Source organism: Mustela nivalis (genome assembly GCF_964662115.1).
Source record: "Mustela nivalis genome assembly, chromosome: 17".
Taxonomy (NCBI): domain Eukaryota; kingdom Metazoa; phylum Chordata; class Mammalia; order Carnivora; family Mustelidae; genus Mustela; species Mustela nivalis.
Window position 1 is genome coordinate 10,528,414 of NC_139036.1, and position 15,638 is coordinate 10,544,051.

At 42.9% G+C, this 15,638-nt stretch overlaps 1 long non-coding RNA gene across 1 annotated transcript; it reads right to left on the reverse strand.

Annotated features, from left to right (window-relative positions):
- Positions 1–9,034: 9,034 nt before the first annotated feature.
- On the reverse strand, positions 9,035–13,567 carry LOC309851473. The gene is made up of 3 exons (XR_014304795.1): positions 13,390–13,567; positions 13,048–13,122; positions 9,035–9,652 (listed from the first exon to the last, which is right to left on the reverse strand). It is a non-coding gene; the product is annotated as an uncharacterized lncRNA (long non-coding RNA).
- Positions 13,568–15,638: the final 2,071 nt, after the last annotated feature.

A 15,638-nucleotide genomic window follows, 5' to 3' on the forward strand; every position in this document is an offset into this window, starting at 1 on the left:
TATATTGGGGTTTAAAAGTCGTCTCTCACACCTATTCTTCATCGTGTTTAGTGAAATACCGTAAACCTCAAATGGGACCCATATAAAGTACCACTGATGATGCTAGAAATGATTTGGTTTTTTGGTGTCTTTTTTTTCTTTCATCACCTAAAATAAAACGACATTGCTGGCATTGACTTCCATAGCTCTTATTAAAATTCAATTATACATTCTTTTTTTAAAAGATTTTATTTATTTATTAGACGGACACAGCAAGAGAGGGAACAAACTCAGTGGGAGAGGGAGAAGCAGGCTTCTTGCAGAGCCCCGATGCGGGACTCTATCCCAGGACCCTGGGATCGTGACCTGAGCCGAAGGCAGACCCTGAACGACTGATCTACCCAGATGGTCCTAAAAGTCAACTATACATTCTGTTCTTGTTTTTATCTTTCTATAGCTGCTTTTAAGATTATCTTTGCCCTTGGTTTTTCTAAGTATTTTTAAGAACACTTTTTTTAAATAAACGTTACACCCAACATGGGTGCATTTTAAGTAAACTCTACACCCAACTCATGACCCCAAGATCAAGAGTTGCATGCTCTACTGACTGAGCCAGCTAGGTGCCCCCATTTTTATGTTTTGAAGGGATGTACTAGGTGTGAAGGTCTTTTTGGTTTATGTTTATATCCTATTTACAGTTTTTAGAGCTTCTTAAGACTGTACTATGACATCTTTCAGCAGTATGAGGAAATTCTCAGCCAGTGTTTCCTTAAATATTGTTTCTGCCCCATTTTCTCTCTCTCTCATTCTAGGATACCAATTGTATATAAATTAGACCTTTCATGTGTTCCAGATACCTTTTAGGTTTTCTTTATTTCCTAACCTTTTTTTCTTTCTGTGCATCAATCTGGATACTTTCCACGGACTTGCCTTTCCATTAACTAATATCTCTTGGGCGCCTGGGTGGCTCAGTGGGTTAAGCCGCTGCCTTCGGCTCAGGTCATGATCTCAGAGTCCTGGGATCGAGTCCCGCATCGGGCTCTCTGCTCAGCAGAGAGCCTGCTTCCCTCTCTCTCTCTGCCTGCCTCTCCATCTACTTGTGATTTCTCTCTGTCAAATAAATAAATAAATAATTTAAAAAAAAAACTAATATCTCTTAAGCTATTTTTATTTTGTTTTTATATTTTTATTCTTATTTAAATTCAAGTAATACATGGTGTATCATTAGTTTCAAAGATAGAGCTCAGTGGTGCATCAGTTCCATATAAGACTCAGTGCCCATTACATCACATACCCTTTTTGATGTCTGTCCATCACCCAGTTATCACATCTCCCCACCCACCTCGGATAGAGCAAATCTCTGTTTGCTATAATTGAAAGTCTCTTATGGTTTGTCTCCCTCTCTGATTTCATCTTACTTTATTTTTCCTCCCTTCCCCTATGATCCTGTTTTGTTTCTTAAATTCCACATATGAGCGAAATCATATGGTAATTGTCTTTCTTGGTTGGGCTTACTTTGCTTAGCATAATACGCTCTAGTTCCATCCACGTCATTGCAAATGGTAAGATTTCAATTTTTCGATGACTAAGCAATATTCCATTGGATTATTCTGCCGCTTTTAATCTTCCATTAAACCCATCTCTTGGACCTTAAATGTTCTCATCATAAGAAAAATAAATGAAATGACGGATGTTAACCAAACTTACTGTGGTAATCATTTTACAATGTATAAATATAGATGAAATCATCATGTTGTATACATTAAACTGATACAATACTTTAAAAAAAACCATCTCTTAAATTCTTAATGAGATTTTTTGTTTCTGGAATTTTTTTTCTGTCTTTATATGGATTCTAGGTATCTGCTGAAATTCTCCAATCTTTTCTCAAATTTCTTAAATCTATTAAAAATATTTACTTTAAAGTCCCTGGCTATTAACTGCAGTAGTTGAATCCCTTCTGGTCTGCCCCTATGTCTGTTGTTTTTCTTGCTATATGGTCAGCTGATCCTTTTTTCTTTATTTGTCTTTCTTTAGCATGCCTTCTAGTATTCCATTTGATGCCAGACATTATAGATTTTAAAAAAAATTCTATAGATCTCTGACTTACCTTCTTCTAAAGGGGGGGGGCTCAGGTTTTATTGTAATGGACCCCTAGAATATTAATGAATCAACCTGGCCCCACTTATGATTGACCCTAGGCTTTATCAAAGTTTGTCTATTTCCGTTTTCCCCCTTACTTCTAGAGTCCCTCACTTATTCTAGAATCTCAATGGGAACTCCAAGTTTAGGGGGTGATCTTGAACTTTCTGGTGTTGGACAGATTTTGAAAATATGTTCACTCATTTGGCCTCTCAGGCACTACTCTCATATAGGGTTTCTCTTCTTTTCACCATGTACAGCTCAGGCCTCAACTAAATATTTGCGGAAAACTGTGTGCAAGTTTTGGGGCTATTTCCTATAGTATACTGTGCCTCATCTTCCAGTGACACACCCCTACACTCCGACAGTAAAAGGGTAATTTTCTGCCTGGGACCTATAACTAGAAATTGCTCATAGAGGGAGAGCCAGGGAGACATGAAGCTCACATTTTACACTTTGTTTCTATCAAAGATCTTAGTTGATGTCGGTCAGCTTCTGGCATTAGTCATCCAACACTGACAATGATAGGAACATGAATGGATTCTCTGTGGCGGCAGATACGGAAGCTACACATATGCCCAACATCACAGGCAGCCTCTTTCCAATATTTATTTAGTTACTGCAACTGCTGAATATCCAACTTTCCAACAAGAGTCTCCAGGGCCAAATCTCCAATATGGCTATCATTGCGCTAGGAAACCGATCACTCTGTAGCAAGTTAGCTATGTTGGGCACTTCCTATTCTAGATAGCATATGCAGCAATGCCTAGGACTTGAACCAACCCATACTGTAGGTGTATGTTTGCCTCTCCTGTTCGCAAGGCCCCAGACAAAACCACTATCTTGGGGTTTATAGAATGTTGGATTCACTGGCATACAGTCCCGTATGGCCGCACCTCAAACCAAGGAACCTACTTCATAGCAGAGGAGGTAAAGTAATGTGTGTCTCACCATGGGATCCACTGATCTTACCACATAGCACATGCCCCAAAAGCTGCCAGGCTGACAGAGTGATGGAGATGGAACGGCTATTGAAGACACATCTGAGGGAGGAGCCTGAGGCAAGGATGGGATACTCTCTTCAGAATTCAGTGTATATTCTCAATCCATTACCGTTTCTGGTTGTGTTTCTGTAGACAGAATACGTGCACTGGGAACCACCGAGTAGAAGCAGAACAGACTTTTCTTACCAAAACTCCCAGAGACTCCGTTGAGGAATGTGTGTTTCAATTGCTCAAACCTGGGTAGCCTTGGCAGGCTTGTTCCCCAAGGCAAAACAATTTGTTCAGAAAACATCGATTTGGGGGCACCGAGGTGTCTCAGTGAGTTAAAGTCTCTGCCTTCAGCTCAGGTCATGATCCCAGGGACCTGGGATCAAGCCCCACATCAGGCTCTCTGCTCAGCAGGGAGCCTGCTTCCCCCACACCCCCGTCTGTGTCTCTGCCTACTTGTGATCTCTGTCTGTCAAATAAATAAATAAATAAAATCTTAAAAAAGAAAACACATCAATTTTGAGCATCCTTGTTTCCTTGAGGTCATAAAAATCAAATTTTCTGATTGATATTTTCTGAGCTGATATTGATAAGGCCCTTTAAAAAAATTTTTTTTAATTTATTTTACAGAGAAAGCACAAGTAAGGGGAGTGCAAGAAGGAGAAGCAGGCTTCCGCTGACCAGGGAGCCCAGCACAGGATTTGATCCCTGGACACCAGGATCATAACCCGAGCCAAAGGCAGACACACAACCAACTGAACACCCAGGCAGCCCTGATAGGGCCTTTTAATACATACGCCATATGGCTTCCAAAAGCTTTGGACTCTCACCAGTTGTGAATGAGAGTGCTTCCTGTCCACACATTTGGCAACATAGGGCAAGGTCATTCTTGTTAATAATTGCTAATTCAGGGGGCGCCTGAGTGGTTCAGTGGGTTAAGCCGCTGCCTTCCGCTCAGGTCATGATCTCAGGGTCCTGGGATCAAGTCCCGCATCGGGCTCTCTGCTCAGCAGGGAGCCTGCTTCCTCCTCTCTCTCTCTGCCTCTCTGCCTACTTGTGATCTCTCTCTGTCAAATAAATAAAATAAAATCTTTTTTAAAAAATTGCTAATTCAGCATTGCCTTCTCTAAGGCAATTTTTGGGGATTTTGTATCCCATAGAAATTGGGAAAGGAACCTTATTCTTTCCATAAGGAAACAAGTTTGGGGGGAATATCAAAATAACTGAGGTAAGCAGGTTTCAATTTTTTTTCTTTCCTTTTTTTTTTAATATTTTTTTTTTATTTATTTGACAGACAGAGATCACACGTAGGCAGAGAGGCAGGCAGAGAGAGAGGAGGAGGAAGCAGGCTCCCCTCTGAGCAGAGAGCCCGATGTGGGGCTCGATCCCAGGACCCCGAGATCATGACCCAAGCCGAAGGCAGAGGCTTTAACCCACTGAGCCACCCAGGCACCCCACAGGTTTCAAATTTTTGAGAGGGACCTTTCAGCTCCTGCCATCCCATCTGCACCAGGAGTTTCTCCTACTCTGTTCATATAAGCAGAACTCCACACTGTCATTTTAAGTGATATTATTGCCAGAGAAAATCCTGATATCCCATATCCCCAGGCAGTAGGTATCTCAGGAAAACCCATATGTACCTAGAAATTTGAGAATAGAATTGGTGTGACAATACCACTCTTCCTTTTCTCAGGTAGGAAACTGGACCCTGGACTCATGTTTTCTGAGGGAAAAGTCATCTCCCCCAAAGTGGTTTTTCTGCAAGGTCAAGGCTCATGGCTTTACAAGGTTGAAGGGAAGGAAGTTAGAGTGAATCCAGACCACAGACTTGCGGTCCTTTATCCCTTTCTTATTCTCTGGGAGCTCTCTCTCCAGTGAGTGTAGGTGACCCGCTAAGCCAGTTAAGCAAAGAGAAAATGGTACATCTCTAACCACTCTGTCCAAGTTGATAGGAGCATGCTCCTGGGGATCCTCCCAGAACGTTCCTGGAATTCCCACTGTGCCAGAGCTCTGTCTCTGAAATGGAGGGTGACAGTGAGATCACCACTTTCATAGCCACAGAAGCTCTTTGGAGAAGAAAGACCCCTTCATGAATCAAAGGATTCTAATCTAATGGTAGGATTTCAGACAGGTTTTTTTTTTTTTAATATTTTATTTATTTATTTTCAGAGAGACAGAGAAAGAGTGAGCACAAGCACGGGGAGCCACAGGCAGAGGGGGAAGCTCCCATTGAGCTGGGAGCCTGATGTGGGACTGGCTCCCAGGACCCTGGGATCATGACCTGAGCCGAAGGCAGACACTGAACGACTGAGTCACCCGGGTGCCCCTAAAATACTTTAAGAAAAGAAAATTAAATAACTGTATCAGTGGGGTGTGTTACTGTTCCATGGGCATATTCTGTTCCATTGATCTATTTGTCAATCCTTATGACAGTATTGATTTTTTGGAGTCTACAAAGTTTCCAACAATAAAAGAAATGGTAGTAGTATACCTGTAGTATATTTGTACCATAAAACATCACTCAGCAATAAAAAGGAACAAGAAACTACTAATGTGGATGAAAACATACTGTGTAAAAGAAACCTTACAAAAGAAAAAAAGGATACATAATGTATATGTGCTGCCAAAGCGAGCACAAAAAAAAACACACATAATGAATGTATGATTTCATTTGTTTGAAATTCTAGAACAGGCAAAAATAATTTATGGTGGGGGGAGTTGCCTGGATAGCTCAGTCTTAAGCAGCCAACTCTTGGGTGCCTGGGTGGCTCAGTGGGTTAAGCTGCTGCCTTCGGCTCAGGTCATGATCTCAGGGTCCTGGGATCGAGTCCTGCATCGAGTCCTGCATCGGGCTCTCTGCTCGGCAGGGAGCCTGCTTTCTCCTCTCTCTCTCTGCCTGCCTCTCTGCCTACTTGTAATCTCTCTCTGTCAAATAAATAAATAAGATCTTAAAAAAAAAAAAAAAAGCATCCAACTCTTGATTTCAGCCAGTCATGAGCTTGGGTTCTTGGGACCCCAGTCAGCAGGGAGTCTGCTTCTTTCTCTCTCCCTCTGCCCCTCCCCTGCTGGCATACACGTGCATGCTCTCTCTCTAAAATAATTCTTTTTTTAAAAATGTGTGCTGGGGAAAAATAAGAATGGTCATTCTACCTAGGAGTTGGGTTTGGGAATTGACTGGAAAGAACCGTGATGGAACTTTCTAGAGTAATGTCAATGCTCTATAGCTTGATAGGGTTTGGGTTGCTCAAGAACATACACTTGGTAAAACTCAACCAATATACACTTCAGATTTGTGAATTTTATGTTATAAACTTAACCTAAAAGGGGGAAAAAGTTTAAATGTTAAACCCTAGGTAACCTATTGCTAACCTTACAAATAAAACTGCCAGTTATTTTACCAGCAAGAGATGGGTTTATTTAGGAATAGATAAGAATTGCAACCCAGGACCCTTTTTTACAGAGGAAATGGGGGAGCTGGGAAGGTCTGTTATAAATTAAAAATCCATTGGAGTAAACTGGGAATTCAAAGTATAGGGACTTCTCATTGGCTGATCCGTGGCTGTCTCTCATTGGCTGGACTGTTGCCAAGAGGTGGAGCAGGAAGAAATCTTCCTTCCTCCTGCTCTCCCCACCCTGCCCCCACCCGTCCCATTTCATTCTAAATGAGGTTTCCATTTTTTAATTTTCACAGTGTATATACTGAAATATTTAACAGCAAGTATGCTGATGTCTGCAATTTACACTGAAGTCCATCAAAAACCAAGATGGACCGATGGATGGATAAATGAATAAATATGTGATAACGTAAGTAAACAGCAAAATGTTAGTAGTAGAATTTAGCTGCATATATAAGAGTCTACTGCAAATATTTCAACTTGGATGTCGGTTGGAAATTTTTCCTAATGAGATGTTAGAAAAGGATAGCTATGGGTTTTTGTCTTAGCAACAGTACACCCATATAATATATATATTATTATATATGTTATATTCTATATTATATATAGAATATAATAAGACACCAGCCAACAATTAATTCAGGGCTATGATTTTTTTTTCCTTTATTGAGGTATACTTGACAAATAAAATTGTAAGATTATTTATGTATTCATTTATATTTTAGAGAGAGAGCATGCATAAGCAGGGGGAAGGGGCAGAGGGAGAAGGAGAGAGAGAATCCTAAACAGGCTCCACGCTCAGCACAGAGCCTAATGCAGTGCTCGGTTTCACGACCCTTAGATCATGACCTGAGCTGAAATCAAGAGTTGGAGGCTTGAGCAACTGAGCCACCCAGGCACCCTTAAAATTGTAAGATATTTAAAGTGTACAGTGCACATCGTGAAAAGATCCTCAAGTTAATGAATACATCCATCACTTCACATATTTAACTTTTTTCTTTCGTTCTTTTTTTTTTTTTTTTTTTTTTTTTTGGTGAGAACATTTAAGATCTAGCCTCTTAGCAAATTTCCATTATACAGTACAGTGTTATCAATTATAGTCACCATGTTATATATTAGTTCCTCAATCTTATCCATCTTAGAACTGAAAGTTTGTATCCTTTTACCCTCTTTCTAGTTCCTCCCCCCCCCCACCCCCCCCCACAACCACTTTGGGCTCTGAGCCTTGGAAAAAGAAAAGCATAGGAATTGAACCCACATCCTTCCTGGCTTTCACCCTGGTAACATTTCGTGAACCCGTGGAGAAAGTTGAAGCCCCAAAGAGATCAGCATCTCCCTGGAGAGGAAAAGCAAAGACCAAAGTTTAGGAATTGTGATTTGGATTTAAGAGGCCCAGTGTCAGACAAGGAAGGACTCGAGAGAGGCCACGTTAGAAATATGCATGGAAATCGCCCTCGAGGCCACAGCATCCTTTGCACTGCATCTGTAAGAGACTGGGCTCCCAGAGGCCTGGTGGAGAGTAATTGCTGGGAAGCCTGAGAAATGGGGGGTGATTCTGGAGGACACACATGAGGCCACATGATGCAATTTGGGCCCAACCAAAATGAACAGACTTTGCTGAACACCCTGGGCATTGAGACCCCAGAAAGTCCACAACCGATGAGTAAGGATCACACTATTCAAATAAGGGCCATGCCCAGGCAATAAAGACACAGCTAAAACAGACACAGCTTAATAAAAATGAAAACCGATCTTTGGCCAGATTTGAGGTTCCGCTGGTAACTGAATTGTCTGCCAGAATGAAAGTCATTAGAGGAAGATAACACTTAAAACCTCTACAATTTGTCTTTATCACCCACATCACCCAGAGAAATAATTAAGCAAAGTGCACAAAAGAGAAAAAATAGGTGAGTGATAATAAAGAAAGAGAGTAACATTAAATCCAGAAATGATCCACATAGTGGAGTTCACACTCAAGAGTCTCAAAATTGTTACAATTCTTATGTTTTTTAAAAATAGAAGAGGGGCACCTGGGTGACTCAGTGGGTTAAAGTCTCTGCCTTCGGCTCAGGTCATGATCCCAGAGTCCTGGGATGGAGCCCCGCATCGGGCTCTCTGCTCAGAGGGAAGCCTGCTTCCTCCTCTCTCTCTGCCTGCCTCTCTGCCTGCTTGTGATCTCTGTCTGTCAAATAAAGAAATAAAATATTTAAAAAAAATAAAATAGGGATGCCTGAGTGGCTCAGTTGGTTAAGCAACTGCCTTCAGCTCGGGTCATGATCCCAGCGTCCTGGGATCGAGTCCCACATCGGGCTCCTTGCTCGGCAGGGAGCCTGCTTCTCCCTCTGCCCCTGCCTGCCACTCTGTCTGCCTGTGCTCATTCTCGCTCCTCTCTCTCCGACAAATAAATAAATAAAATCTTTAAAAATAAATAAATAAATAAAATAAAAATAGAAGAAAACGAGGACTATTTATTTAAAATGTGGGACAGAGTATCTCAAAACAAAGTCCACCAAAAGTCAAGTGGAATCAAGTACACTATTTGAAATTTATTGGATAAGATGAGCCCCAGAGTTAGCATAGCAGAAAACAGTACATACTAAATGTGAAAACAGGTAAGGAGGTGGGGCACTGCTAAGCATCTGACTCTTGATTTTGGCTCAGGTCATGATCTCAGGATCCCGTTGGGCTCTGTGCTCAGCAGGGAGTCTATGACTTCTCTCCCTCTGTCCCTCCCCTGCTCAGACACACATGTGCATACACTTGAGCTCTCTACAATAACGAAGTAAGTCTTAAAAAAACATACACACAAGTAAGTAGAAAATGCCCAAACTGAATAACAGAGAAGAATAAGAATGGAAAAGCAAAAAAATCAACTTTGTTCAAAGATAACCCACAAATTCAACAAATGGTTGAATGCCACTCCCCCAAATGGTTAAATATAAAGATCAATATAGTTGGTTCATCATGGTCTGCTGCAAATAAAATGTAGAAAGACATGGGCGCCTGGGTCGCTTAGTGGGTTAAGCCTCTGCCTTTGGCTCGGGTCATGGTCTTCAGGTCCTGGGATCGGGTCCCGCATCAGGCTCCCTGCTCAGCAGGGTACCTGCTTCCCTCTCTGCCTCTCTGCCAACTTGTGATCTCTCTCTGTCAAATAAACAAATAAAATCTTTTTTAAAAAAAAGTAGAAAGACACTTTATATTATCAACTAGGAACTAAGGAAGGTAGAAGAGAAATGAATAATGTCTTTTTTTTTTAGATTTTTAAAATTTTATTTTTTGACAGTGAGCTGATGAGAAGCACAAGTAGGCAGAGAGAGAGGGAGAAGCAAAGAACCTCACACGGGGCTCGATCCCAAGACCCTGGGATCATGAACTGAGCCAAAGGCAGAGACTCAACTGACTGAGCCACCCAAACACTCTTGCTATTGCTGTTTTTAAATAAAGCACCTGGAATTCAAGGAAATCTCTGTCAAAACAGTAGTTAAGTACAAGCCAGAGGGCAGACACTTCAGTAAGCACACACAACAAGGAATACAGCCTTTGCCAAAAATAATTTGGAAAAGTCACTAAACAAATCAACTACTACATCCTTCAACAATTAAACACACACACACACACACACACACAACAAACCCTGTCAAGAGGGAGAATCTGGTTTCCACTTGATTTGAAAAAAACTCTGACTTTTGGGTAGAGGTTAATTGTACCAAATCGATTAAAAAACAAAACATGGTTTATCTATACAGTGGAATATTATTTTGCAACAAAAGGGAATGAAGAATTGATTACAGACTGTGACATGTATGGACCTTGAAAATATTACGTAAAAACTGCAGGGACGTAGGCTTACATCCCCAGCACAAAGTACTATATAGGTGTGGGAAAAGAATTAAGGAAGCTCTCAAAAGACTGATACGGAGTGATTTCCAGGATAAACTAGTGAGTTTAAAAAAAGAAAAAAAAACTAGTGAGTTAAAAAAAAGCAACACAAACTGCAAAATAATTATAGCGTGCCATCCTTTATATAAGGAGATATAAGAAAATAGGCATCTGGAGTGCCTGGGTGGCTCAGTAGGTTAAAGCCTCTGCCTTCAGCTCAGGTCATGATCCCAGGGTCCTGGGACTGAGTCCCATATCGGGCTCTCTGCTCAGTGGGGAGCCTGCTGCTCCCTCTGCCTCTGACACTCCCCCTGCTTGTGCTTGCTCTCTCTCTGACAAATAAGCAAATAAAATCTTTTTGTTTGTTTATTTATTTATTTATTTGACAGAGAGAGAGAGAGAGCATGAGCCAGGGGGAGGGCAGAGAGAGAGGAAGAAGCAGACTCCTTGGTGAGCAGGGAACCTGACTCGGGGCTCGATCCAGGAACCCTGTGATCATGACCTGAGCCAAAGGCAAATGCTTAACCATCTGAGCCATGAAGCGCCCCAATATAGCCTTTTATATAGCTCTGACACTTAGAAGTATGGCAATATTTTAATATGCAAAAAAAATTTTTTAATAATGAAAAACAATGGAGGTATGTATGCATGTGTGAACCAGAAATGGAGTACAAGAGTCACAGCCTAGGGGCACCTGGGTGGCTCAGTGGGTTAGGCCGCTGCCTTTGGCTCAGGTCATGATCTTAGGGTCCTGGGATTGAGTCCTGCATCGGGCTCTCTGCTCAGCAGGGAGCCTGCTTCCTCCTCTCTCTCTCTCTCTGCCTGCCTCTCTGCCTACTTGTAATCTCTGTCTGTCAAATAAAATAAATAAAATCTTTAAAAAAAAAAAGTCACAGCCTAACTGTATTATAAATAAATAACATAAACAAGAGAGAAGGGCTCGAAGGAGACATCTAACCTAAATAATTTTTTAAAACAATATTCTGGCTATAAAGCCAAGGCAAAAAGAAATGAATACTTATCTTGTAATCATCTTAATAAATCTTTTCTTACAGATATATAGATTAGTCATTCTGAAACACACATGTATATACACACATGCAAACATGTACATACATATTTATAGCGAGTGCATATATTAAAACTATTGAGAACTGGGTGTTTTGGTGTCGGAGAGAAGTCACAGATAAAGAAAAGGGAAATGACACCGCATTGCAGTACACACACCTAACACCCAGATCTTGGTTTCAAACACCACTCCAACAACAGGAACTAGGGCTCCTTGGAGAAATGTTTGATTCCAGGACCCACATGGGAACAACACAAGGCATCTTGTGCCAGAAACTAAGGAAGTGCTCGAAAGAGGATGGTTGCATGTTGAAAAATTCAACGCGCCAACCTGAAAGAGCTCATAATGGCCAAAGCTGGAACAATTTTGGAAACAATATAAGAAAAGATATTCTATGGATTAAATGCACGGAATTAAAAAATACCCAGGAGAGGGGTGCCTGGGTGGCTCAGTCGGTTAATCTCTTGATTTCAGCTCAGGTCATGATCTCAGGGGTGGTGGGATTCAGTCAGGCAATAGGATCTGAGCTCAGCATGGCACCTGCTTGAGACTCTCTCTTCCTCTCTCTCTACCCCTCCCCATGCTTGCACTCTCTCTCTAAAATAAATAATCTTAAAAAAAAAAAAGAAAGAAATTATATTCTATGGATTAAATCCATACAATTTAAAAATACCTGAGTCTGCATTGATGCAAATAACTGAATATGTAATATACAAATAAATGGGAAGGAAGAGGCAGCTCGTTCTTACAGAAGGACTCTGATGACAAATGTAGAAGGAAAAAGGAAATAAAAAAAATCACCAGGAGGCAAGCACCAACCCTGGTGTAATCATTGTTGCAGGCAAAATGGATGCTAAGGGTGCCTGGGTGGTTCAGTGGGTTAAGCCTCTGCCTTTGGCCCAGGTCATGATCTCAGGGTCCTTGGATGGAGCCCTGCATGGGGCTCTCTGCTCAGCAGGGAGCCTGCTTCCTCCTCTCTCTCTGCCTGCCTCTCTGCTTACTTGTGATCTCTGTCTGTCAAATAAATAAAAAAAATTTTTTTTTTAAAAGGATGCTAAGATTAGTAGGGGCAAGTCTGAGGAGGAAACAGGGTATTTGCATAGCTTCAAAGCATTTACCCCCAAATATTTGTTAAAAATAAAATAAAAACGTTTGCAAAGCAGGAAACAGCATTACAGTGGAGAAAGAGCAGAAACCGTGTTAACTAAGTGGTCTAAGTGAGCATCACTGGCCCTCAGACGCGCTGACAGCAGCAACCCCCCAGCGTGCGGGACTGGAAAGGTCTCAGCATCATTTCGTTGGGATGGGGAGCGACTCTGTGAAGGAGAAAGGGAGGGAGAGGGAACCACCAGCACGTGAAAAGTGAGTTTTACAAAAGGGAACTATAGGGTTTAGGGACACACGCTTGAGTGATAAAACTATGAAGGAAAGCAGTTGGGGGCGTCTGGGAGGCTCGGTCCGCTGAGCGCTGAGCGAGCCACTCTTGATCTCAGCTCAGGGCATGATCTCAGAGTCCCGTGTTCAAGTCCTGTTTCTCGACCCGGGGGCGGGGACCAGGGTGTTCCCTCGGTGATGTCTCATCAAGCAATACCTTTGTTTCGTGCGGTTTTCTGAACCTGTGCTGTTCCTCACAGTCCCCAAGCTCTAGCAGGACACTTGTAACTACCTGGGTAGAAGCAAATGCGGAAATACATAAAAATGCAATCCAAGAAATCACGGATTTCCAGTTGTATTACACTCTTCTATAACATCCACATTTTCAAAAATGAGTTTTTAGGTTTATACCTGGGGGTGGGAGCAGGGCGGGGGGAGGGGCTTATGATCATTCCATTTTTAGGCTAAGTTCCAAAGTCACTTGGGTTGGGTTTTTGTTTCCCCCTTTAACCCTCGGTGGGGTCGAGCGTCCTCCCAACCCTCACTTCCCGGTGCTGACCGCTTCCTCCCGGCCGCCGGAGTCCAGGGGGCCGGGTCCCCGCCGGGTCCCCAGTGCTGGTGGCACCCGGAGACAGCAGCCCCGTTGGCTCCGGGGGTCCCGGGGGCCGTCGCGCCGGGCCTGGAGCCCGACTGTCCCCCGGGGGGCCGAGCGGCCGGACCGGCAGGTGGCGGCAGGGGGCTCCCTGCCTTCACCGGGTGCAGCCCTGCGCCCGCGCCTCGGCTCCGTCCGCCCTGCGGCTCCCTAGCAAAGCGCAGAAGCTACGTAGGGACGCGACGGAGGGGGGAGGGGAGGTGTAGGCTGGAAGAGTCTTAAAAGATCAAAAGTCACTTTTGCCCGGTGACCTCGTGGCGCAATGGTAGCGCGTCTGACTCCAGATCAGAAGGTTGCGTGTTCAAGTCACGTCGGGGTCACGACCACCCGTTTTCTCTCCCACGCAAGGAAATGCAAGGGTTAGGTGTTTTGTAATTTCGTCCAAGGGAGTTTCTGCTGCTAACTCTCTTGCAGTAAAGAAACCAGAGATCTGAGCTTCGGGGGCCCGGCGGTGACCTTTTCCCAGTCCGCGGCGCTGATGTGGGCAGCACCTGGGGGGACTGGACTCCCCCGACAAGAGACCCTGCCCACCTCCCCCCTACCTCTCGCCCTCCGCAACCACCCCCCGCCCCTCCCCCGTCACAAAACTCAGCACCAGAAGAGCAATTTTTTTTAAAAAAGACCAACCGCACAATAGAAAACAGGTACAGAAAATAAAACGTAAATTGTTTTGAAACCTATAGTTTTAAAAAGAATGTTTTTCATTCGCCCATTTTAGAAAAGTTTTCTGGTGTATTTTTTGAGTCTTGCTTTTTCTGTTCTTTTTTTTTTTTTACCCTTCCATATGGTGGTAATTACCACCAAGTGGATGGATAATTGGGCTTCTCTGTATTCTGCATCTATAATCTCTCCAATTGTTTCTTGTGTTTTCCTATTTTCCCTGCATTTAGGGATATCTTTGCCCATCAACTGGGATTCCATTTTCTACAACTTCAGTCCTGCTCTTTAAATAGAGGGCATTGTAGGGTGCCTGGGTGGCTCAGTGGATTAAACATCTGCCTTTGGCTAAGGTCATGATACCAGAGTCCTGGAATCGAGCCCTGCGTCAGGCTCTCTGCTGCGCCGGGGAGTCAGCTTCTCCCTCTGCTGTTCGCCCTGCCTGTGCCCTCGTGCTCATTCTCTCTCTCAAATAAGTAAATAAAATTCTTTAAGTAGAGGGCGTCATTATGCCATCACTGTCATTTTGAGTTCCTGTTGTATTCTCCTCTCTTTTAAATTCAGCTACTTGTTCCATAAAGCTTTCCACACTTCAAAGAGACCATATCTTGCAGAATGCCTCCTATTATTTTCCGGCTGGGGGTGGGGGGTGGGGAATCTGAACCCTTTGATCATTTTCAGTGGCATGTTTTTGTTCTGCCAGGAGTGATTCTTTTCCTGGCTCTGCAGAATTTAAAACAAAACAAAATCGAAAGCAAAGGAAACTTGATTTTACGTCTTCCTCATCTGAAATTAGACTCAGTGAGTCAGCTTGGTCCTGCTCTCCAGTCACTGGTGGACAAATCCTTTCTCAGACTGTTTAGCTGGAGGACCGCATGGGGGCATAGCTCTCAACCCCATTTCCAGAGTTTAGAAGCAGTGATGTTTTTCTCCCCCTTTCCCATGTGGTTCCCTTGTTGTGAACCATAGAACAACCATGAACCCAGGTACTAATCGCTAGCGATCCCACATTTCAGTGTGAGTTTCAATTTGAACTTCTGAAATGGATCTTACCTCCACCGCTAGGACAGAAAACACCCTTTCTATGAACTTAAAAATCCTATAATTAACATTTTGATGTGATCCCAAACAAACACTTGGAGATCCCTCCCATTTTTCCACCTTTCAAGAGTCCGACATTCAAAGAATCTATTGTGTACGTAAGACAGCCTGAGAATTGGTTCTGGGCAAACTTTTATTAGTTTTAAAATTTTAGTAACGTCCTTCAAGTTTCTTATGTGAATTTAAAATGTTTTCTTTTTGTTTATTTATAAACCAGATTTTAAAACATCTATTTGTGGGGTGCCTGGGTGGCTCAATTGGTTAAGTATCTGCCTTTGGCTCTGGTTGTGGTCTCAGGGTCATAGGATCGAGCCCAGCACTGAGCTCCCTGCTTCTCCCTCTCCCTCTGTTGCTCCCCTTGCTTGTGCTCAGTCTCTCCTGTCAAATGAATTAATAAA